This window comes from Panthera uncia, chromosome D2, assembly GCF_023721935.1.
Source record: "Panthera uncia isolate 11264 chromosome D2, Puncia_PCG_1.0, whole genome shotgun sequence".
NCBI lineage: Eukaryota > Metazoa > Chordata > Mammalia > Carnivora > Felidae > Panthera > Panthera uncia.
The window spans coordinates 77,266,955-77,285,683 of NC_064818.1; the positions used below are offsets into that span (position 1 = coordinate 77,266,955).

General features: G+C 55.0%; 1 protein-coding gene across 1 annotated transcript in view; it reads right to left on the reverse strand.

Annotated features, from left to right (window-relative positions):
• The window catches only part of CHST15 (carbohydrate sulfotransferase 15), a 79,369-nt gene extending 60,901 nt beyond the window's left edge, over nucleotides 1–18,468 (reverse strand). Inside the window, exon 1 of the mRNA XM_049646568.1 lies at nucleotides 18,257–18,468. The gene's annotated coding sequence lies outside the window, so the exon portion shown is untranslated. The remainder of the gene's footprint in view (nucleotides 1–18,256) is intronic.
• Nucleotides 18,469–18,729: the final 261 nt, after the last annotated feature.

An 18,729-nucleotide genomic window follows, 5' to 3' on the forward strand; every position in this document is an offset into this window, starting at 1 on the left:
GCGGGGGGGGGGGGGGGGGGGGGGGGGGGGGCTCCAGGCGCCAGAGTCTCCTGGAGAGGCGCACAGTGCCAAACCCCCTCCTCTGCACACTGGGAAATGACCAGAGTGACCCACACTGGCCCTGAAATCCTGGACTCTCTCCAGGGACCTTCCGCTCAGCGGTGGGGGGGGAGGGGGGAGGAAGAGCCCAAGCAGTGGATTCCAGAGAAGAAAAGCTGCCCCTCTAGGGACTGAGACACAGGGCCACAGACGAATACACGTTATCCATTAAGGGGCGCCGGATAATCACCGTTTGTCAGCCTTTTATATTGTGCAGTGAAAAACTACCAGGATTTTAGCTTTAGACACACACACACACACACACACACACACACACACACACAATCTAGAAGGGTTTTACATTCAGGTTTTCTCTTCTCTAAGCTGAGCTGTCTGACAGGGAGCTTCCTTAGAGGATTTTGATGCTTGTGCCTGTCCATTCTGAAGAGCACGGTGGTGGATTTTTCCAGATCCCTGACACCTGGAACCCGAGAAAGCCACAGGAAATCCCACCAGCAGGCCAGGACGATCGCTCCGTGAGCCAACTCAGCTCAGCAAGTCTCCCCTGAGCGTGCACAGAACCCACCGAGGCGTTACAGCTGCAGCCCTGCCCTCTGGCCACTTACACTCGACTGTTCACGCCGGTTGCTCTAAGTCAACTCGGTCTAGGATGAGCAGCACAGAAGATACTCAGGGCCGGCTCCACAGACTGCGACCCAGGCGGGCACCCGGGCCCCCCGCTGGGAAGGGCCCTGCACTTGGTTCAATGCTCTTGCTGCCCCGACTTGAAAGCCTCAGCAATCTTTCAGGAAGGGGCTCGCCGTTCATGTTGCGCTGGGCCCTCTAAATAAATCCTACGGCCGGTTGTGGAGGTACCTTACGAGTTACGTGATCGGGATTGAAAGGAATGAGAGATCACGCCCGAAGCGCTTCTCTTATTCCTGGGATCTGGGGCCGCTAAGGAGCAAATACCCAGAAATGGCATCACGCCTCGGGTCTGAGCTTATCGTGGGCTTGCGCAGGGACCTTTCCGAGAGCGTTTCGGAATCAGAACATTGCATTCTGTACCGACGGTGACGTTAACACGAGCAGCTTCCGTGGGCTTCTGTGGGCCCGTTGATCCTAACTCTGATCTACAGCAGCATCTCCTCCGATGCAGCTTTGCCTGACGATTTAAACAACATGGGCCCTTCACTTACCACGCGAATGCGATTACACACTCTTCCCAGAGTCCAGCCACCGCGCCCTCAAGTGGAGGCCCCTTCTGTGAAATTTACAGCTGAAGCTTACACCCTTCTGGCCCCTTTAAGCGGGAAAATCTTTCCCTCAGTTGAGCGATGGGCTCCTTCCACAACCTGCAAAGAAGATGAGGCCCTTGGACGAGGGCCCTGCTCTGTTAGTTTTTACAGCCGTCTCCAGGACCGTGAGGCTTAAACACCATTTACAAACAAGCTTAATTTTAACCTTCCTTTGTGGAGAATGCAAAATCAATTAAGTATCTGCTGATAATGCCCTCGTATCTCGTTTTGGTGGCATCTCACAATTAATGCTGCCCGTGAGGCCGACACACCGAGCAGCCTCACACACGCCTTCTGGTTATTACGAGCGTCACTCTGACCCACAGCTGAGCGCAGGGGGCTCAGACACAGCCTGCTGCGTGGGGATTTTGAATTTTTAAGAAATCGGTTTGTAGATGGCTTAATTAAAACACACCAGAGCATAATTCAGTGGGAATCGAGGCTCCCATCAAACTAAAACAGGCAGCAGATATCTTCCCGACCCACAAAGCACCTCCTGGTCTTTCACCAGGAAAACCAACCGCGCTCACAAACGGACGGGACACGGCGGCAGATCTTCTCAGCCAACCGCCTCACATTGCAGTTGAGGAAAGAGGTTCGGAGAGGTCAAGGAAGCAGCCCCAACACACAGAGCAGTCAGGGAGAGCTGGGAGCCCAAGGGCCAAGACTGAACCAAGGAAGGCAGCCCTACAAGGTAAGGGCGCGCAACCTCTGAAGTAACACTGCCTGGGTTCAAATCCCACTCTGTCACTCACCAACTGCCAGAACGGGGGCAGGATGAACCTCTCAGGCCTCAGTTTTCACATCCGTTGAGTGGGAGTGTCAAGCGTGTCTATATCAAAGGTTGCTGAGAGTAAACAGAGTGCAGATAAAGGTTAGCACGAGCGCCCAAAGGTTGGCTACCATTATCAGAACCCAAGCTTCCCGATTCCCTGTCCTGGGCGCCAATGCACTGCACTGTTCTTTACGGTTCCTTAGATCTGAGCATCTCTCAGATCTGGGAAAGAAAGTTGTCCATGTTCATGCACCAAGGCTGCGGGCCCACCGAGCACCACGTGGGTGCCTGGAGGATGTGAAATGCACATATCGCGGGTCTTCCAGGATTGGTTGACCAGCGGAAATGAATTTTAATTGATGACCAATTGGGGGAGATCCAAAGACAATCTAAAACATAAACGACAGCACTGAAGTCTATGAACTTCTAAAGTGCTGTGGATCCCTCCATGTAACAAAATTAAGCGGCAACAGAATAGCATCTGTAGTTTAGTAACAGTATTTTACCAACGTCAGGCTCCTGACTGTGATAATGTCCTACGGTTACGTAGGACGTTATCGCTGCAGGAAGCTGGTTGAGGAGCACACGGGAACTTAGTACTATTTCTGCAACTTCTTGGGGGTCTCAAATTATTTCACTGTTTTTCTTTTTAATTAATTTATTTGTGAGAGAGAGAGCACGGAAGGAGCAGACAGAATCTCAAGCAGGTTCCACACTGTCAGTGTGGAGCCCGACATGGGGCTCGAACTCATGAACCCCGAGATCATGACCTGAGCCGAAGTCAGACGCTTAACTGACCCAGTCACCCAGGCGCCCCGGTCTCAAATTATTTCAAAATCAAAAGCTACAATGAAATCACAAGGCAACATCTAGGAATGCCAAAAGACTAAGGGGATTCGTGGCAAGTTTTCAACAGGTCAACACAGGCACAGTTTCCAGGCGGGACAGCCCCACGCAAACTTGGGAGGAGATGCCGAGCGAACATCTGGAATGATTCTAAATCGAGCTCTACAGGAAAAAAAAAAAAAAAAAGTTTCTCTTTTGTTTTTCCATTTACTTAAACTCAGAGAAATCCATGTTCTGTCCATAGTTTAAAAACTAATCATAAACAATATAAAATGGGGCTGTACGTCACCATCGCTAACTGTAAACATTTCTAGGGAAGCTTTGCAACATTATACCCTTAAGGATGTCCAGGGAGGGATGAGAGAGATTTGAAGCCTATGAAAATAAGTGATAGAAATAATCTGCGGAGGGAGCCGGAACACCAAATAGGGCATTCCCATTTGGGAACATGGGTTCCTACGGGATCTGGGGTGGGAAGGGAGAGGATTTCGAGAAAGAGACATGAATGGCAGGTCCCTCAAGGAGCAAGGTTATAACAGATGATGGGAAGGAAGCTCTGGGAGTAGCACAGGGAGGGGGGGCAGAGCCTCCATCTGAGAGAGTTAAGAGGAAGCCGAGTCGTGAGGGACTTGGTCAAGGCCAGGCAGGAAAGCAACACTCCAGGAAGAGGCCATGCCCGCACAGGAATCTGCTTTGCCCCACTTCCCCGCCAAAGGGTCCCCTCTCCCAGAAGCGGGCCGCTTGGAGCCGTCACAAATTCAAATCATCAGCCACACGCTCACCTTTGGGAACTCACGGCACTATTTCGGTCTTGTGTCGATGAGTGTGGGTTCAGCTGTCCACCCTGAGACTTTGCCCTCAAGCGTGTGTTTGCATAAAAATAACTTCTGCTCACAAGCCAAACGCTCAGGGAGAGGACAAGGAGGATGGGGGTTTCTTCTGGTTCCCCCCCCCCCACTAGCCATTTGGACAAGTGTTGTGCGGCGAGCTGTAAATGGTAATTTGGAGGAAGACAGAAGCATGGACGTCAACCCAAGTGTGGTAGAAACCAGGTCCTCTGACCAGCTCTCCCATCCCATCAACTGGTCCCCTGTTGGGGTCTTGTGACTTGCTGTTCCCTCTGCCTGGGACACTCTTCCAGAGCTTCAGGTGGTAGTGCCTTCTCATTCAAGGATCAGCCTACTTGTCACCTTCTCGGAAAATCCTTCCCCGATCACCCAGTCAGCCACTGCCCATCGCAGACACTCCTTACTATCTGTTCTGATACTTGGGAAACTGTCTACTCTCCATCTCTCCCCATGAGAGTTCCAGCACAGTGGCAGGCACAAAGTATTTCCTCCATCAGGAAAATGACCTTTAAGGGGAGGTACAGAGCCTGCGTTAGAAGGGCTGGAGAAGCAGAAGGGTCAGGCTCCCAAACACTCTTCACCGATGGCGCTGAAGGATCGGGGGCAAATCATTTCACCCCCACGGGTCTCAGCCTCCCCGGCTACAAAAGGGCTGTGAGTAGGCTAGGAAAATGAACCAGCTGACCTGTAAGACCTTTGCTTTCCCACACGCTGGGTCAAGGTTTTCAATTATCCAATGTACTCTTGCCTTTCTTCCCTTCATCCATATGTCCATCCATCCATCCATCCATCCATCCATCCAATCATTCTTTGCCATGGGCTAGACCCTGGGAATATAACCTTGAGTAAGACACAATTCTGGTCTTAGCAGAATAAATAACCTCTACCAGCAGATGGAAAGGAAGTAATTCCTGCACAACCAGCTAAGTGCCAAAGGAGATTCTCAGATCTCTGGCTGGGCCGCCGTGGAGATGGTGCCGGGGCAGTTCCCAGAGAAGGAAAACAGACCCACGATCCCACAGATGCAGCAGAGTGATGGAAAATGTACAGTAATCACATCCAAGGAATCCGGTCCAGAAACACAAAGAGAGTCACAGTCCAGGTCCCAACACAGACTGGGGACAAAAAAGGCTCATTCCTGAGGATCGCTGTCCCCCTCTTGGCCATGGAAGGATTGTAATTCTCCCTAGAAGAATGATTATAATCACTGCCGATTCCATCAAGGGTTCTCAGCTAAAGAGCTTAACATGTGCCTACACACGCAGGTGCACGGGCACACGCACAGCTGTCCGGGCCCCCCCCCCCCCCCCCCCAGCCGAAGACATGACGAAGGACTGGAGTAGGTGTATTTCTTTCGAAAAGCTCCATGGGAGTTCCGATGCAGCACCCTGATTTACAGCCAGAGAGCTTCCTGCAAAGTTTACTTCTCACTACAACTGTAGAAGCGCATTACAACGTCAATGACAACGAGGTGTATCCGTGGGGATCTTGACAGATGGACTTTCTGAAGCATCCAGAACATCCCGGCCATAAAACACTTCTATCTACTGCATCAGAATTTAAATGGCACCTGAAAACAAGTGCATGAGAAGCTAGAATGCGGACACGGCTCAACACTTCAGGATGAACCCCCAGCCACGCAAGCCGCCCGCCCCAGGAGGTACCCCCGCCGGGCCCGCGCGGGTCCGCCAATGCTCTGGCCCAACGTAACGCTTCAAAAACAACTTCATAATGTACCCTGAAGTCACAGCCACAGCCCCTTGTTTATGGGCTCAGCCAGATCAGATAAAATTTCATTCTCTGAATTGGTTCCTAATTTAATTATTCCCCGGATAAGCGTTGGCCTCCTGTTGCCGCAGGGAGAAAGAACGAGAAGGCACTGGCGCCACAAGCCGTAGCTCGTTTGGCAGCTGGTGGCGGACCAGCCACCCTCCGGCCTCCATCAGGTCAGAGGGGGTTACAACAGCGGGCTCGGGCAAGGTAGTCACCAACCGTCCACCCCAAGCCAGTCAAGAGGGTGACTGGGTTTTACGAAGAGCTTAGGAAGAGCATTCAGGACAAGTGAAACCACGGCTGAGTCCTGGCTCCGTGTGACCTCTTGGGGCCTCAGTTTCCCCATCTACAAAATGGACCCAGACTATGATCCCCTGAAGGCCTTTCCTAGCTCTAATAAATTCAGACAATTCAGATGGGAAACAGAAACCCATCTGAGAATTAAGCCTTCCCTAGGGCCAGGAAAAGAGCATGTAAAAAAATAAATGAATCTTATTATTAAGAGCAAATAAAAATATCTCATAAACCATAACCCTAGAAATGGAAACATGTGTCCCCACAAAAACTTGTACATGAATGTTTATAGCAGATTACCAAGACTCCAAAGTCAGAGACAACCCAAACGTCTATAAAATGTGATCCATCCATCCAATGGAATACGATTTGGCCATCAAAAGGAATGCCAAACTGGTCCATTCTACAACATGGGTCAACTGTAAAACCATGATGCTGGGTGCAAGCCAGTTACAGAAAAACGCGAAAAGCAAAAACAAAACAAAAACGCGCACGCGCGCACGCACACACACACACACACACACACACACACGTGTTATTTATACGATTCCAGTCATACACAAGTCCAGAGCAGAAAAACTGATAGAGACAGAAGATGCCTCACTGCTTAGGACTGGGGGATCGGGGGGCTGTCCATGAGGGAAGTGGGGGCTGACCGCGAATAGGCAAAGGCTCTCTTTCTGAGATGATGTAATGTTCTCAAATTGAATGTGGTGCTGGCTGCACATATCTGTAAATACACTCAAAACTACCGAATCATATGCTTTAAATGGATGGATTTAATTTAAATGTGTGGTATGTGAGCAGACTGTATCTCAAGTAAGCTGTTTGAAAAGGGAAGAGGTTAGGAGCGCCTGGGTGGCTCAGTCGGTTGGGCGTCCGACTTCGGCTTGGGTCGCGATCTCGCGGTTTGTGAGTTTGAGCCCCGCGTCGGGCTCTGTGCAGACAGCTCGGAGCCCGGAGCCTGCTTGGGAGCCTGTGCCTCCCTCCCTCTCTGCCCCTCCCCCACTCACACTCTGACTCTCTCTCCTTCAAAAATAAACAAACATTAAAAAAATTTTTAAAACGAATAATAATAAAGGAATAGGTTGAATGGACCAAAAAAAAGCAGTCTGTTGCATAATTTTTAAAAATAAATTTGATGAGAACTTTGTAAGCTAAATATACCTACACACATATACATATACACACATCCACACGCGTGCACACACACCTCCCCAAACAGTTCTATAGCTTCAGGGCTGGTCCAAGAGGCACAAGGCTGATTTTCAGTGGGCAAATCTCCTTCTTCCACAATCCAAAAGAACCGCTGACTCAGACGTGGGCAGGCCTGCATTTTTCTACTGATTTGTTTCAGTTTTAACAGCCGAAAGCAAATTTCCTTTCTACCCCTAATGGCAACCGAGATTTCATCTAATTTTTGATACATCATTTTACTACATCATTAATGCATCAATTACAATGCAAATTTTGTCCAAGGCAAAGGATCCCTGGATTTTGCAACAGTCGACCTGTGGGCGAATGATTTATTTTCTTTTATTTTATTTTATTTTTGCCTGGAAGGTGCTTCTGACGAGGAGGTCTCATTTGCTAAGTGCCCATTGTCTTCTGCACACCTTTCCACATCTCATTTCTCACAGAGACTGCTACAGCGAGTACAAATAGCTTTTCAAAGTTAGGACGACACAAATGTCAGGCTGCTCCCACTCTCATTAATCAGAGCGTCCCTTCAGCCTCTTATTTATTCCGACTGATAACTTGCTTAGGCAAGTTCAGCATGTCCTAAAAGCAGCTATTTCCTCTGACTCTCAGGACAGTGCACTTGGATCGCTGGCCCAATCCGGGGTCGCACAGGGCCCTTCTGGATCTGACAATCTTTTATTAAGAACTGTGACGGGGAACGAGGTGGGGTCGCATCACCGTGGGTTGGGCTGAAGATGACCACGGAAAAGGCAACCGTGAGTTTCTCGCACTTCAAGAACACCCAGACGCCCAGGAAGTGGTGCTTCCTAAACGCTCACCATCTCTGAGGCAGGACAATGTTTCTTTCAGATAAGGAATGTTCACTGATGGGTCAAAGTAAGAACCAAACATGGAAAGTTCCACGCTTAACACTGGATGGCCCATCAGGGCAGTGCTGGAGCTAGCATCCCAGCTCTCCATACCTCTCTCCTCAGACCGTCTCCCTGCCTCGCTTCCTCTCCCACGTGCGGCTCAGCATCCCTGGAGCCCAAGGAAGGAAAAGTTCCCAAGCAGAGGGAGGCCTGACACTCCTTCGGTCAAGATGCTCTTTTCAAGATGGCGATGGGGAGGGCCAGAGGGTTCCTGCTGCCTCAACCGAGTCCGGTCCTAAAGTAACAGCGCGCAGCGTCCGAGGAGGAGCTGGTCCCAACCAAGGGGAGGATCCTGGGTAGCTGGGAAGCTGGGACAAGTGGGCCTTGGTACCAGAGAACCAGGGGCCAGAGGTGGGGTCCCCCAGGCCCTGCCAGGAACCCCCGTGTCCCCTTCTCCTCTGCCCTCCACCCTGTGATGATGGAGAGTTTGCCGGGGGGTTGGGGACGAGCCTAGATTTGGGGCTGGCCGACATATCACCCAGGTTGGCTGTCCCCAACAGGCCAGCTGACTTCCACCTCTCCATTTGTTGAGTCACTTGGAGACAGGGTTTCCATCTGGGGCTGCCACCCTCCAACACACACACACACACACACACACACACACACACCACTGGAAGCAGAGGTCCTAGCCCAGCACAACTGCAGCCCCCCACCTCTCACTCTGGAGAAGAGGGCAGAGACCAGCTAAGCAGTAAAACTCCGTCTCCACCAAATGTCTGACAAAGCAGGGCTGTTCTCTGGAAAATGAAAAGGCTAACCCGTCCCCAAGAATCTCATGGAGGATGACATCCCACAGAGGCCTTCGGAGTTCAACCATGAACCGGAAATGAGAACGTCCTGCCCCCCCCCCCCCGCCTCCTCCAGACCACAGGACGGACCCCAAACGCCCATTCTTCTCCATATCTTCCTGGAGCGACAATAATTCTGAAATCAATGTCTGGTTACGTGGCCCCGAGATGAGCCAGCTGTGGCCCATCCCCTACCTGGGATGTCCAGGAAACTGAGGTCACAGGAGCCACACAATCCCACGGGACCGGGGCCCAAATTGGGCCATCCTCCGAGTGGCTGCTGCTTACCAGAACATGACCCGGAATGCACACTGGGAGGCACAAGCGCTCAGCCCAGACTCCCCGAGGCAACCCCGCTCTTTGGTAATCCTGGAGATCCCTTACGTGCACAAGCAAATATGGTTGTGTGTGTGTGTACATTTGGAAGACTCTTTATATAAACAGGTTCACAAATCAGAGGAAATAATCCTCTGTAGACCAATAGTCTGATTTGGGGTTTGGAAGTTATGGCCGCAATAAATACACGCCAGGATATACTTTATATTTTTAATGCAAATATTTACATTCCAAACAAAGGCGCCTGGAATTTAAAGACAAGCCATTATGCCAGCTATAAGAAACACTAACAGCCCCCACATTTCTTCGCTGAGTAGATGGCTCCTGTTTATATTTCTGAAACACCAACCAAATTTCCATAACATTTCCCCCCAAGGCTCTCAAGACACATACACACACACGAAGCTGTTTAGTGGCCCAAAACCCTAATGCCAGGAAATCCAAGGTTATTGCATGAGGCTCTTGACTCCTTCAAAAATTTAGTGGCAAGCGTTAACTCCTGTACCGGGGCACCAAATCGGGGACTCTTTTCTACCTTCCGGGTGCACACCCAGAGGCCCGCGTAAGATCCGTAACGGTCCGGGAGAAATGGGTTTTTCGAAGAATCATTTTCATTAGTTCAATAAACGGCAAGCCTCCCCCGACTCTTTGCGGGCCTAGCTGTAAGCGGGTCCCCTAGAAAGCTTCCTCAACCTTGAGAGGCTCCCCGGGCTAGGGAAAGCAGACGGCACTCAGGAAACTGGAAGATGATGCAAGGTGAGATAGGTTCAAGGTGGAGTTCGAAGCAGAACACGGAAGGTCAGAAGAGGAAAGGAACACTTGGACGGGGGACAAAGGGGCTCAGGGGGGATGTGGCAGAGACGATACGAGTTACTGGCAGAGGTTTCCTGAAGGTGGCGATGGGGTCCCACGGGAGTGGGTGGGGGGGGCGGGGGGCCAAGGGGAGGCAGACACGGTTCTCCCAGCCAGGCTCGTGGTCAGCACATACCTCCACTCCTTGTGAATTGCCTCACGGTTTAGAACGCAGCCTCGGGGTCCACGGCTAATCATTTACTCACTGTGGCGATCACTCCCACGCTCTGCAGATACAAGTTGCCGACAAGGCCTTGCTGCCTAACTTCAATGCCCCCCTGCCCTAATGGACACCATCTGTCAGCCCCCACCAAGGGCCAGGCCCCAGGCTCCACACTTACTACTGGATGTCAGCAAGGGACTCGTCTTGCTCGCTCCTGACGTCTCCTCCCACATGCACAGCACTCCGCCTGTGTGTCTACACCCGGTGGTATCTACACTATCCCAGGAGCGTGGAACAAGGATCTGGATGTGAGTGAGTGACCCAGTCCTGCCTTTTCTCACCCAGAGCAGGCCTGCCACCCCACCAGCTGCCCAGGGAGGTGGGGGCTGCCCCCGGGGCGGCTGCAACTTCCCCATTCTGCCTGTGACTGGGGGGGTGGGGGGGACAGGGGGCGCCCTCAGTTCGGGACTACGATGCCCCCATGCCCACCAGCTACATTCTCCAACATAGGCTTCAGTCGAGGACAGATGCCACATTTTTATCTCCACTCATCTCTCTCTCTCTCTCTCTCTCTCTCTCTCTCGGTTCAGAAGCTGTCCAGGAAGAGGGGCTCAATTTGGGGAGCCCCCTGGAGCCCTAAATTGTGCTACTTCTAATACTCAAAACACAATACAAAGTAGAAATCATTAACCCCCTTTACCAATGACAAAACTGAGGCACAAGAAGGGTAGGCCAGTCGCTCAGGGTTACGGTAAAGGAGCAAAGAAACAAAGGATGGGGCGCCTGGGTGGCTCATTCAGCTGAGCCACTGACTTCAGCTCAGGTCACGATCTCATGGTTCCTGACTTCTAGCCCCGTATGGGGCTTGCTATTGACAGCATAGAGCCTGCTTCGGATCCTCTGTCCCTGCTCCCCTCTCCGAAATAAATAAACATTAGAAAGAAAAAAAAAAGAAAAGAAAGAAACACAGGAGGGACTCCCTCCCTGGTCAGCATGGTGCCAGGCTCACCCACCCCCTGAGCTGCCCCGCCAAGGGTCTCTAAGGGACTGAACACCCAGGCTAAAAGAACGTCTGCATGGAGGCACCAAACCTCTGATTCGCTGCAAATGTGAAGGGGCTGAAGTTCACTTCCATCAGCGTGTGTGAGTAAACAGGTGTCACGAGGGGCAGACAGAGCTCCCCGGCCCCTTCCATCGAGGGCATGAGACAGGAATGCACTTCTGCAGACCTCTCAAGACTCTGGGATGCAGGTTCCAACCTGAGAGCAAAGATGCCCCAGGCCCTCGGGGCGGGTCCCCACAAGGGCACAGCAGAGCAGGACAGAAGTTCCCCCGTGACCCGGGGCTGCCCTGGCAGGGACAGAACCACCACCCCTCACGGTCTTCCCCTCCTGCTCCAGACCACCACTGTCTTTTCCACCCCAGGGAGCAGAGGAATCAAAAGGAGGGTATCCCATTTCAAGAGAAAATGTAAAAAAGACCAGGTTCCAGCACAATGTAGGAAAAAATAATTATGCCTGGTCTGCATCTAATTATTTGCCCATGTTGGGGTAGTTTCCAGGCACCTGGGTGACTAGGCTGCCTGCTTCAATATTTTCACCACAAACACAATTCTGGAAAGTGTCCAAGTTTCCATTATAATGACACCCTCTACTCCTGATGATCTGCCAACCTCACTTTCTTCCGCGAGCCGAAAGGCCGGGGCCAGGACGAGTTCGAGAAACATGAAATAGGTGTCAGGGGGAGCCCTGGGCCAGCAACGAGGCCCCTACAAGCCTGCTCAGGACTCTTGGAAGCTTACAGCGGGGCTCAAGATGTAACATCCGAATGCAAGCTGTCCCCGCACGTCTCCGGCGAGAGCTGCCTGATCTGCCCTCTGCTTCACTGTGACAAGTGGGGAACACAGCCGAACTGACCCACGGCCTGCCCACGGGGTCCGCTGAAAGGGTCACAAAGTGGCCGTTTACCCGGCCCCTGCTCACACGCACACACACACACACACACACACACACACACGAAGAAACAGGCCTGAGAGGTAAAGCAGCCAGCCAAAGAAAACCGGAACAGGATCTACAGGATCCCAGGTGTCCTGGGACTCCTGGCCTTATGAGGTCCCGAAGGCAGAATCTGTTGAAATCGTGCGCCCCCTTCTGAAATACACCCACCTACCATCTTCATGAAAAGTTGTCCACGCAATTTCCAGGCGTTCAGAGACGTCCTCTGTCCTTGGTTATGAGCTCCAGCACTCAAGAGTACAAGAGTGCTTCCTGTGCGCCAGGCCCTGCTCCGAGCACCTGGCGGGTGTCGACTCACGTATGAGACAGCGGCCCGTCAGGCCGGGGGACGAAGTCATTCCAGACCACTGCGACCTCGGAGCCGCCGCTAACCATGTCCTTCCTGCCAGCGGTGTTACATAACCAACTTGTGCAAGCTTTGCCTTGCCCACTAATTGGGTGCTGCCCTGGCTGTGTGCTTCCTCTGCCTCCCCCCGCCCCAACCCAGCGCACTTGGCCCTGGGCCCACACCTGGGGCGATGCATCAATGTCTCCCATCATCACCGCCACCGAAACGCCTGAGGTTCCTCACACCCCTTTTGAAACCAGCAGGGACTGAAAACCTGCTTTCCAGGGCCACCTCCCCCTAACGTAGCATTTGCTGATTCACACCCACCTTCCCCTTCTGGGGAAGCCACAGTTTTTACCCTGTACCCTGTCTTCTTTCCCTCCAGACCCCGCTGTCGTTCCCTCATCCTTCCTCCTGGACACCTGGGTGGCTGAAAGCTCGGTCTGTGTGATCTCAAGCAGCCTCCCCGCCCTCTAATAGAGACAAAGGGGGACACCTGTCCGACCTGCCTGGCACAGGGCCAGCTGGGAACCAGTGGGGACCCAGCCAGCGACAGCTGTTGTGACCAAATGTCCGCCTCCCCAGCCCCCATATGTTAAAAAAAAAAACCAAGGGGCGCCTGGGTGGCTCACTCGGTTAAGCGGCCGACTTCGGCTCAGGTCACGATCTCGCAGTCCATGAGTTCGAGCCCAGCGTCGGGCTCTGTGCTGATGGCTCAGAGCCTGGAGCCTGTTTCAGATTCTGTGTCTCCCTCTCTCTGACCCTCCCCCGTTCATGCTCTGTCTCTCTCTGTCTCAAAAATAAATAAATGTTAAAAAAAAAATTAAAAACAAAACAAAAAAAACTGTATTGGCCCAAATCAACACAAAGCCTTTACTTTTCTTCCTAGCTACCTAGACGGGATAGACTAACTAGATAACTGCCACCTTTAAGCTTGTTTCATGCTGCGAAAACATGGGTCATCTTCTCCGGCTTTATTGTAAAGGACGAGCATCTCGGGAAGGAAATCAGACCTCCGCACTGGAGAACAATAAAGAAATACATTGTGCACGTCAAAACACTCGGTCTCCCGACACCTGCTCGGCTAAGCGAGAACACAATCTCCTGGCTCACGTGACAGGCACAAAATCACCCACGGAAGTAACTGAATATACTCCCCGGCATCCCAACAGACAGACTGGAAGGGAAGACAGGCGGCATGATTCTGAACAATGACTGAAAACATCACTGCCAAACGACATACTGCTGGAGAGATGCCCGCCAGCTGACTGCTCACTTAAGTGACACTCCCATGCCAGCTACTACTGTTAAGTTTTATTTATTTATTTGCGAGAGACAGAGATGGCACGAGTCGGGGAGGGGCAGAGAGGGAGAGAGAGAATCCCAAGCAGGCTCCACGCTGCCAGCATGGAGCCCGGCGCGGGGCTCGCTCCATCCCACCAACTGCAAGATCATGACCCGAGCAGAAACCAGGAGTCCGAGGGGCACCTGGGGGGGGCTCAGCTGGTTAAGCGTCTGACTCCTGATTTCAGCTCAGGTCGCGATCTCACGGTTCGTGAGCGGGAGCCCTGCACGGGGGAGTAGTTTGACATCTGCACTAACGGGGTGGAGCCTGAGATACTCTCTCCCTCTCTCTCTGCCCCTCCCCTGCTCATGCTGGCTCTCTCTCTCTCTCTCTCAAAATAAATAAAACTTAAAAAAAAAAAAAATGAAAGGAAAAGAAAAGAAACCAGGAGTCAGACGCTTAACTGGCTGAGCCACCCAACTTTCCCCAGCTACTACTTTTAAAGGTAGTGTCGTCTGCTTTTAGAATTTAAGAACATTCCCGTCTCTGACACATGGTTCCAAATTGTATCTTTGCAATCCTGGACCTAGAGGCACTAGGAAGGGGATGGGGTCCAAACATACGGACAGGAAAAGCGAGAGCTGCCAACCACAGAGAGCGTGTGTTCTGGGGGTTTCCAAGAGGCTCCAGCCCCGCGTGGTGGGATGTAAGGGCAGGCCCAGGAGCTACAGATCGGGGGCAGGGGCTGACTCCTCACTTTCAGGCTTTCAACTGCTGTGAGCCTCGGTTTCCACAGCTGTCAAAGGAGACTCCTCCCCCAACAACCCACCCCTTCCAGCACTGTTCTTGCCCTACTGTCCTTCCCAGCTCGAGGTCTGTCCATCTGGTACAGGCATTTCTGTCTGCCCCCCCTTCTGTGAGGGCTGGGGCTGTGCCCGTCTTACCACCGTAGCACCCCCCAGATGCTCCACCCTGGGATCTATTTGGTAAATGAAATCATATAAAAAGTCTTAGTAGCGTCACTTCCCACGTGATGGGTCTCCATCAGGTAGCTACTGATTGAGTGTGTGACACACACGTGTGTGACAGAGCCTGGCACATGGCGCTTAGTCCCTGGGCCCTTGGGGAAGGGGGGGGGGGTGAGCCACAAGTCCTACCATGTATCACATCTCCCTGATGGTAGGACACCCCTCCCATTATACAGACACGGGGCCAGATGTCAAACTTCAGACCTCCTGGCAATACAACCACCCCAACCTTTTACTCCACTTCTAGAATGAGAACCCACACTTGAATGTCCACGCTTGAGAATTCTCCTGAAAACAAACAAGACCCGCCAAGTCTGTTTCTTTCCAACTGGCCGAGGCCGAGTGAAAGCTGCCCCCTATAGGTGGGGCATGGTTCACCCATTCAGGGCAGCCCCAGAATCCCCCTCCTCTCCTTCTCCCCTCCGCACTTGCAAGGGCGATTTCCAGCTGGGTCCTACATGGCCTTGGACAACCACAATCTAATCACAGCCCAGACTAATCTAAAGCTTCTGATAGTGCACGTTCAAAGGGCCTGAGGTTCCTGTGGCCCAGCTGGTTAACCTGGAGTTTCTTTTACACTCTTCTCCAAACACCAAATAAACACAATCCACTTCCCAACCTCTCCCAACCTTTCCTGCAAACACTGCCTCTTCCAGACGCAGGGATTAATCTTCTCTCTTTCTGGCAGGTAGAAAACCAAATGCCTTGGCTCTCCTGGCCAGGGGCAGCAGCAACAGAGGAGAGAAAGGTACAGAAAGAGAAGCCTGCACAGAAGCCACAGCAACGGTACCGGGATCCCTGGCCGAGACCGTGGTTCGGGCACCACAAGCTCTAGTCATCAAAGAAAAGCAAGGCATACCTGTACCCCACTGTGGGCAGACCTGCCCCCTCCCCCTGCCCTGGCCATCCTCCCCCCACCCCTGCTCCCCATACCTGGATGAATTCATGCTGCTTGCTTCACCCACAAGCCAGCTCACTGCAGTCATGCATTGATCAGAAAAGACAGACGCTGTTGAATTTCCTTCCCAGGAGCCTAGAGACGGTTCTCCTGGGGACCTTGAAGGGAAGCCCAGACCCGCAGCTCTATTTCTGGCTCAAACCCATGCTGAGAGGGAGACCATGGCAAGCAGCCCCACCTTGCTGGCTCAGCCTCCTCGTCCAGGACGAGGCAAAAAGAACATTTTCCTGCCAATCTTCCAGGAGTATTGTAGAGAAAAATTTATTTGATAAAAACCACCTAATTAAAAGATATTTTTATGCACACGCTATTTTAAGCAAAAGCATGTATGACTCCAATGTGTTTAGGTAGCAATCAAAACATCCCGATTCAACATTCAGTTTGTAAAACCCCTAAGTGCCACGTTCTGTAAGGGAGGATTCCTGATTTTCCAAGGGATGGGGGGGCAGGAAGGCTGGGATGGAGAGCGGGGTGGGAAGGTCCTAGAGGAACTTCGGGCAAATCTCCAAACCTGGGTTTCCTCCCGGGCCCCGCAGGGCGTGCACATGCCCTCAAGGTGCCTTTCTGCTCGGCGGGCTGGCTGCCCTCATGGCAACTGCAGCTGATAAAGAGGGGCTGGGGGGCACTACGGAGGAGCCCAGAAGCGGAGCCCCCCCCACCCCCCCGCTCCGCTTCACTGAACGCCGCGCCAAATCCCTTCACGGGGCGTCCTGGGGCTTCCTGAGAGCACAACTTCATCCCCCAAACTCCGCGCCATCAACTCACCCGGTGTGAACACGCGGGGGACGGGGCACACGGGGGGGCCCCCCGGAGAGCTAGCCTCAGCCCCAGCCTCGCCGCCTGCTTCTCGAGCCTCCCTACGCGAGGCGCAGACGTCCAGCCGCCAGCAGCCGGCAAGCGAGCCCCCGCCTCCTGTGTCTCCGCCGGCCTCTCCAGCCGCGAGGGCCACGCCAGGGCGCGGGGCGGGCGGGCAACGTGGGCACCAGGACCGCGACGGGGCGGCCAGGCAGCCGCGCCCAGGACCCAGGCGGCTCCGAATCCCAAACACACACGCACACACGCGCGCGCACGCCGGCCAATCCATTCGCCCGGAGGAGTCGGAAGGCGCTTTCCCAGCTCTTCATTCATTCCCCAAAGGCGAGGTTCCTTCACCCGGCCGCCTCCATCCCGCCCTCCCAGGGGGCTCCGAGAGGGCCCACTGCGCCACGCGTCCTCTCCACCCGCACCCGCAGCCCAACGCCCCGGCGCTCCGGCACGATCGCCGCCGCCTCCCCGGCTCCCCCACGGCTTCGGCGCCCCGCAGCCCCCGCTCCCCGCCGCCGCGCCGCTCAGACCTGCCGCGCTCGGCTCGCCGCGCCCAGCCGGCCGGGGCCGCCGCCGCCGAGAAGCGCCGGCAACTCCCGAGTCCCGCCGCCTCCCGAGCCACGGCCGGCAGCCGGGAGGGGGCAGGGGGCGGAGGGCCGAGAGGAAGGAGGAGGGGGCGGGGAGCAAAAGTTCAGGCCGCTCCTGGCCCGGCCGCGCCCCCGTCTCCTCCCACGCCCGCCCCCGCGGTGTCCCCGGCCGGACCGGGTCCCACACGCGTGGGTGCCTGGGGACCCCCCCCTCCCCCGCCGCGTCCTCCCGCCTCCTCGGCCCAAAGCGCCCGTGGCACCGGAGCGGGAGGTCCGGGGGTGGCTGCCAGCCAGGGTCGGGGAGAGAGAGAGGCGGCTGCCCACTTACCTGCCCCGGGCTGCGCCTGGAAACTTCCCCGAAGTGCGCGGGGGAGCCGAGCATCTGGCTGGGGGAATTCCCGCCCCCCTCCCCCCGACCACCACCACCCACCCGGCGCGCGCTCACACGGTGAAAGCACCGGTCTGTCTGTCGGTCGGTCCGTCCTCCGCCTGCAGCTTCCAGAGCGGGGCGGCGTGGGGGCGCCCCGACTCCGACTCCCGGGGCCGTTCTTCTGGGCAGCCGGCCCGTGCGTGCCCCGCGGCGTGCGCCCCCCGCCGGCCTCCGGCCGTCCGCAGCGCCACCACCCCTTCGCCTCGTCCCCTGTCCCCGAGCTCCGGCTGCATTCTCTCGAGTCAAGGAGGGGGCACGCGAGTCCCGGCGCCGCCGCCGCCGCCGCCGCCGCCGGGCAGCCCTTCCCGCGGGGTCGCCGGCGCGCGGGGTGCCCGGAGGCGGCCGGGACCGGCGGCGAGGGGACGCCCCCGCTGATGTCCGCAGGGGGGAGGGCGCGGGGGGGGCTTCGGGAGACTGGGCCGAGGGGCACGGGGCTCAAACCTGCCTCGGCTCGGCGCGCTCGCAAGTTCATTGTCTGCCTGGGCCGCCGCCGCCGCCGCCGCCGCGCCGGGAGCGCCGCGGGGAGTGAGGCTGCGCGCAGCCTCCGCCGGCCCGGACTCCCTACGCCCAGCCCCGCCGCCGCCCGCGCCGCCCGGCCGGAACGCGGAGGGGCGCCGGAAGCCGGAGCTCCGAGCCAGACCTCCGCCCGCCGCTCCTCGCCGCCCCCACCCCCGCGCCTGGCACCCAACTTGTACCTGAGAAGCCGGAGTCCAGCCCCGGAGCCTCTGCGGCTCGGGCTCCGCGGGAGCGCGCCCAGCCCGGCGCCTCGAGCCCCGCATCCAGGGCGCGTCAACCTGACTCCCCGAGCGCAGGGAGGAAAAGTTTGGGAGTGACGTGCAGATGGCGAATGAAACCTCCGAAGAGAACCCTCCCCCCGCCCCATGTCGCGCTGACACAGCTCGAGTCTGGAATGTGAGATCAAGGCGTGTGCGCCGCGCGGTGGGTTTGGTCCCCGCCCCCTCCCCTTCCGAGTAAACACGGTTTGTGTGATGCGGTGATTCCAAATAGAAAGCAAACCGAAACCCCTGAAGTCTGCCCGCGACGCTCTGCCAGAGACATTTTTAACGAACTTGGCGGTCTGCAGCCAGCCCATACATTGATATGCAAGGCCACGGCGCTGGTGGGTTCTGCGCCGGCTGTTGTATTTTTGCAGCCCGCGAAGCCTCTC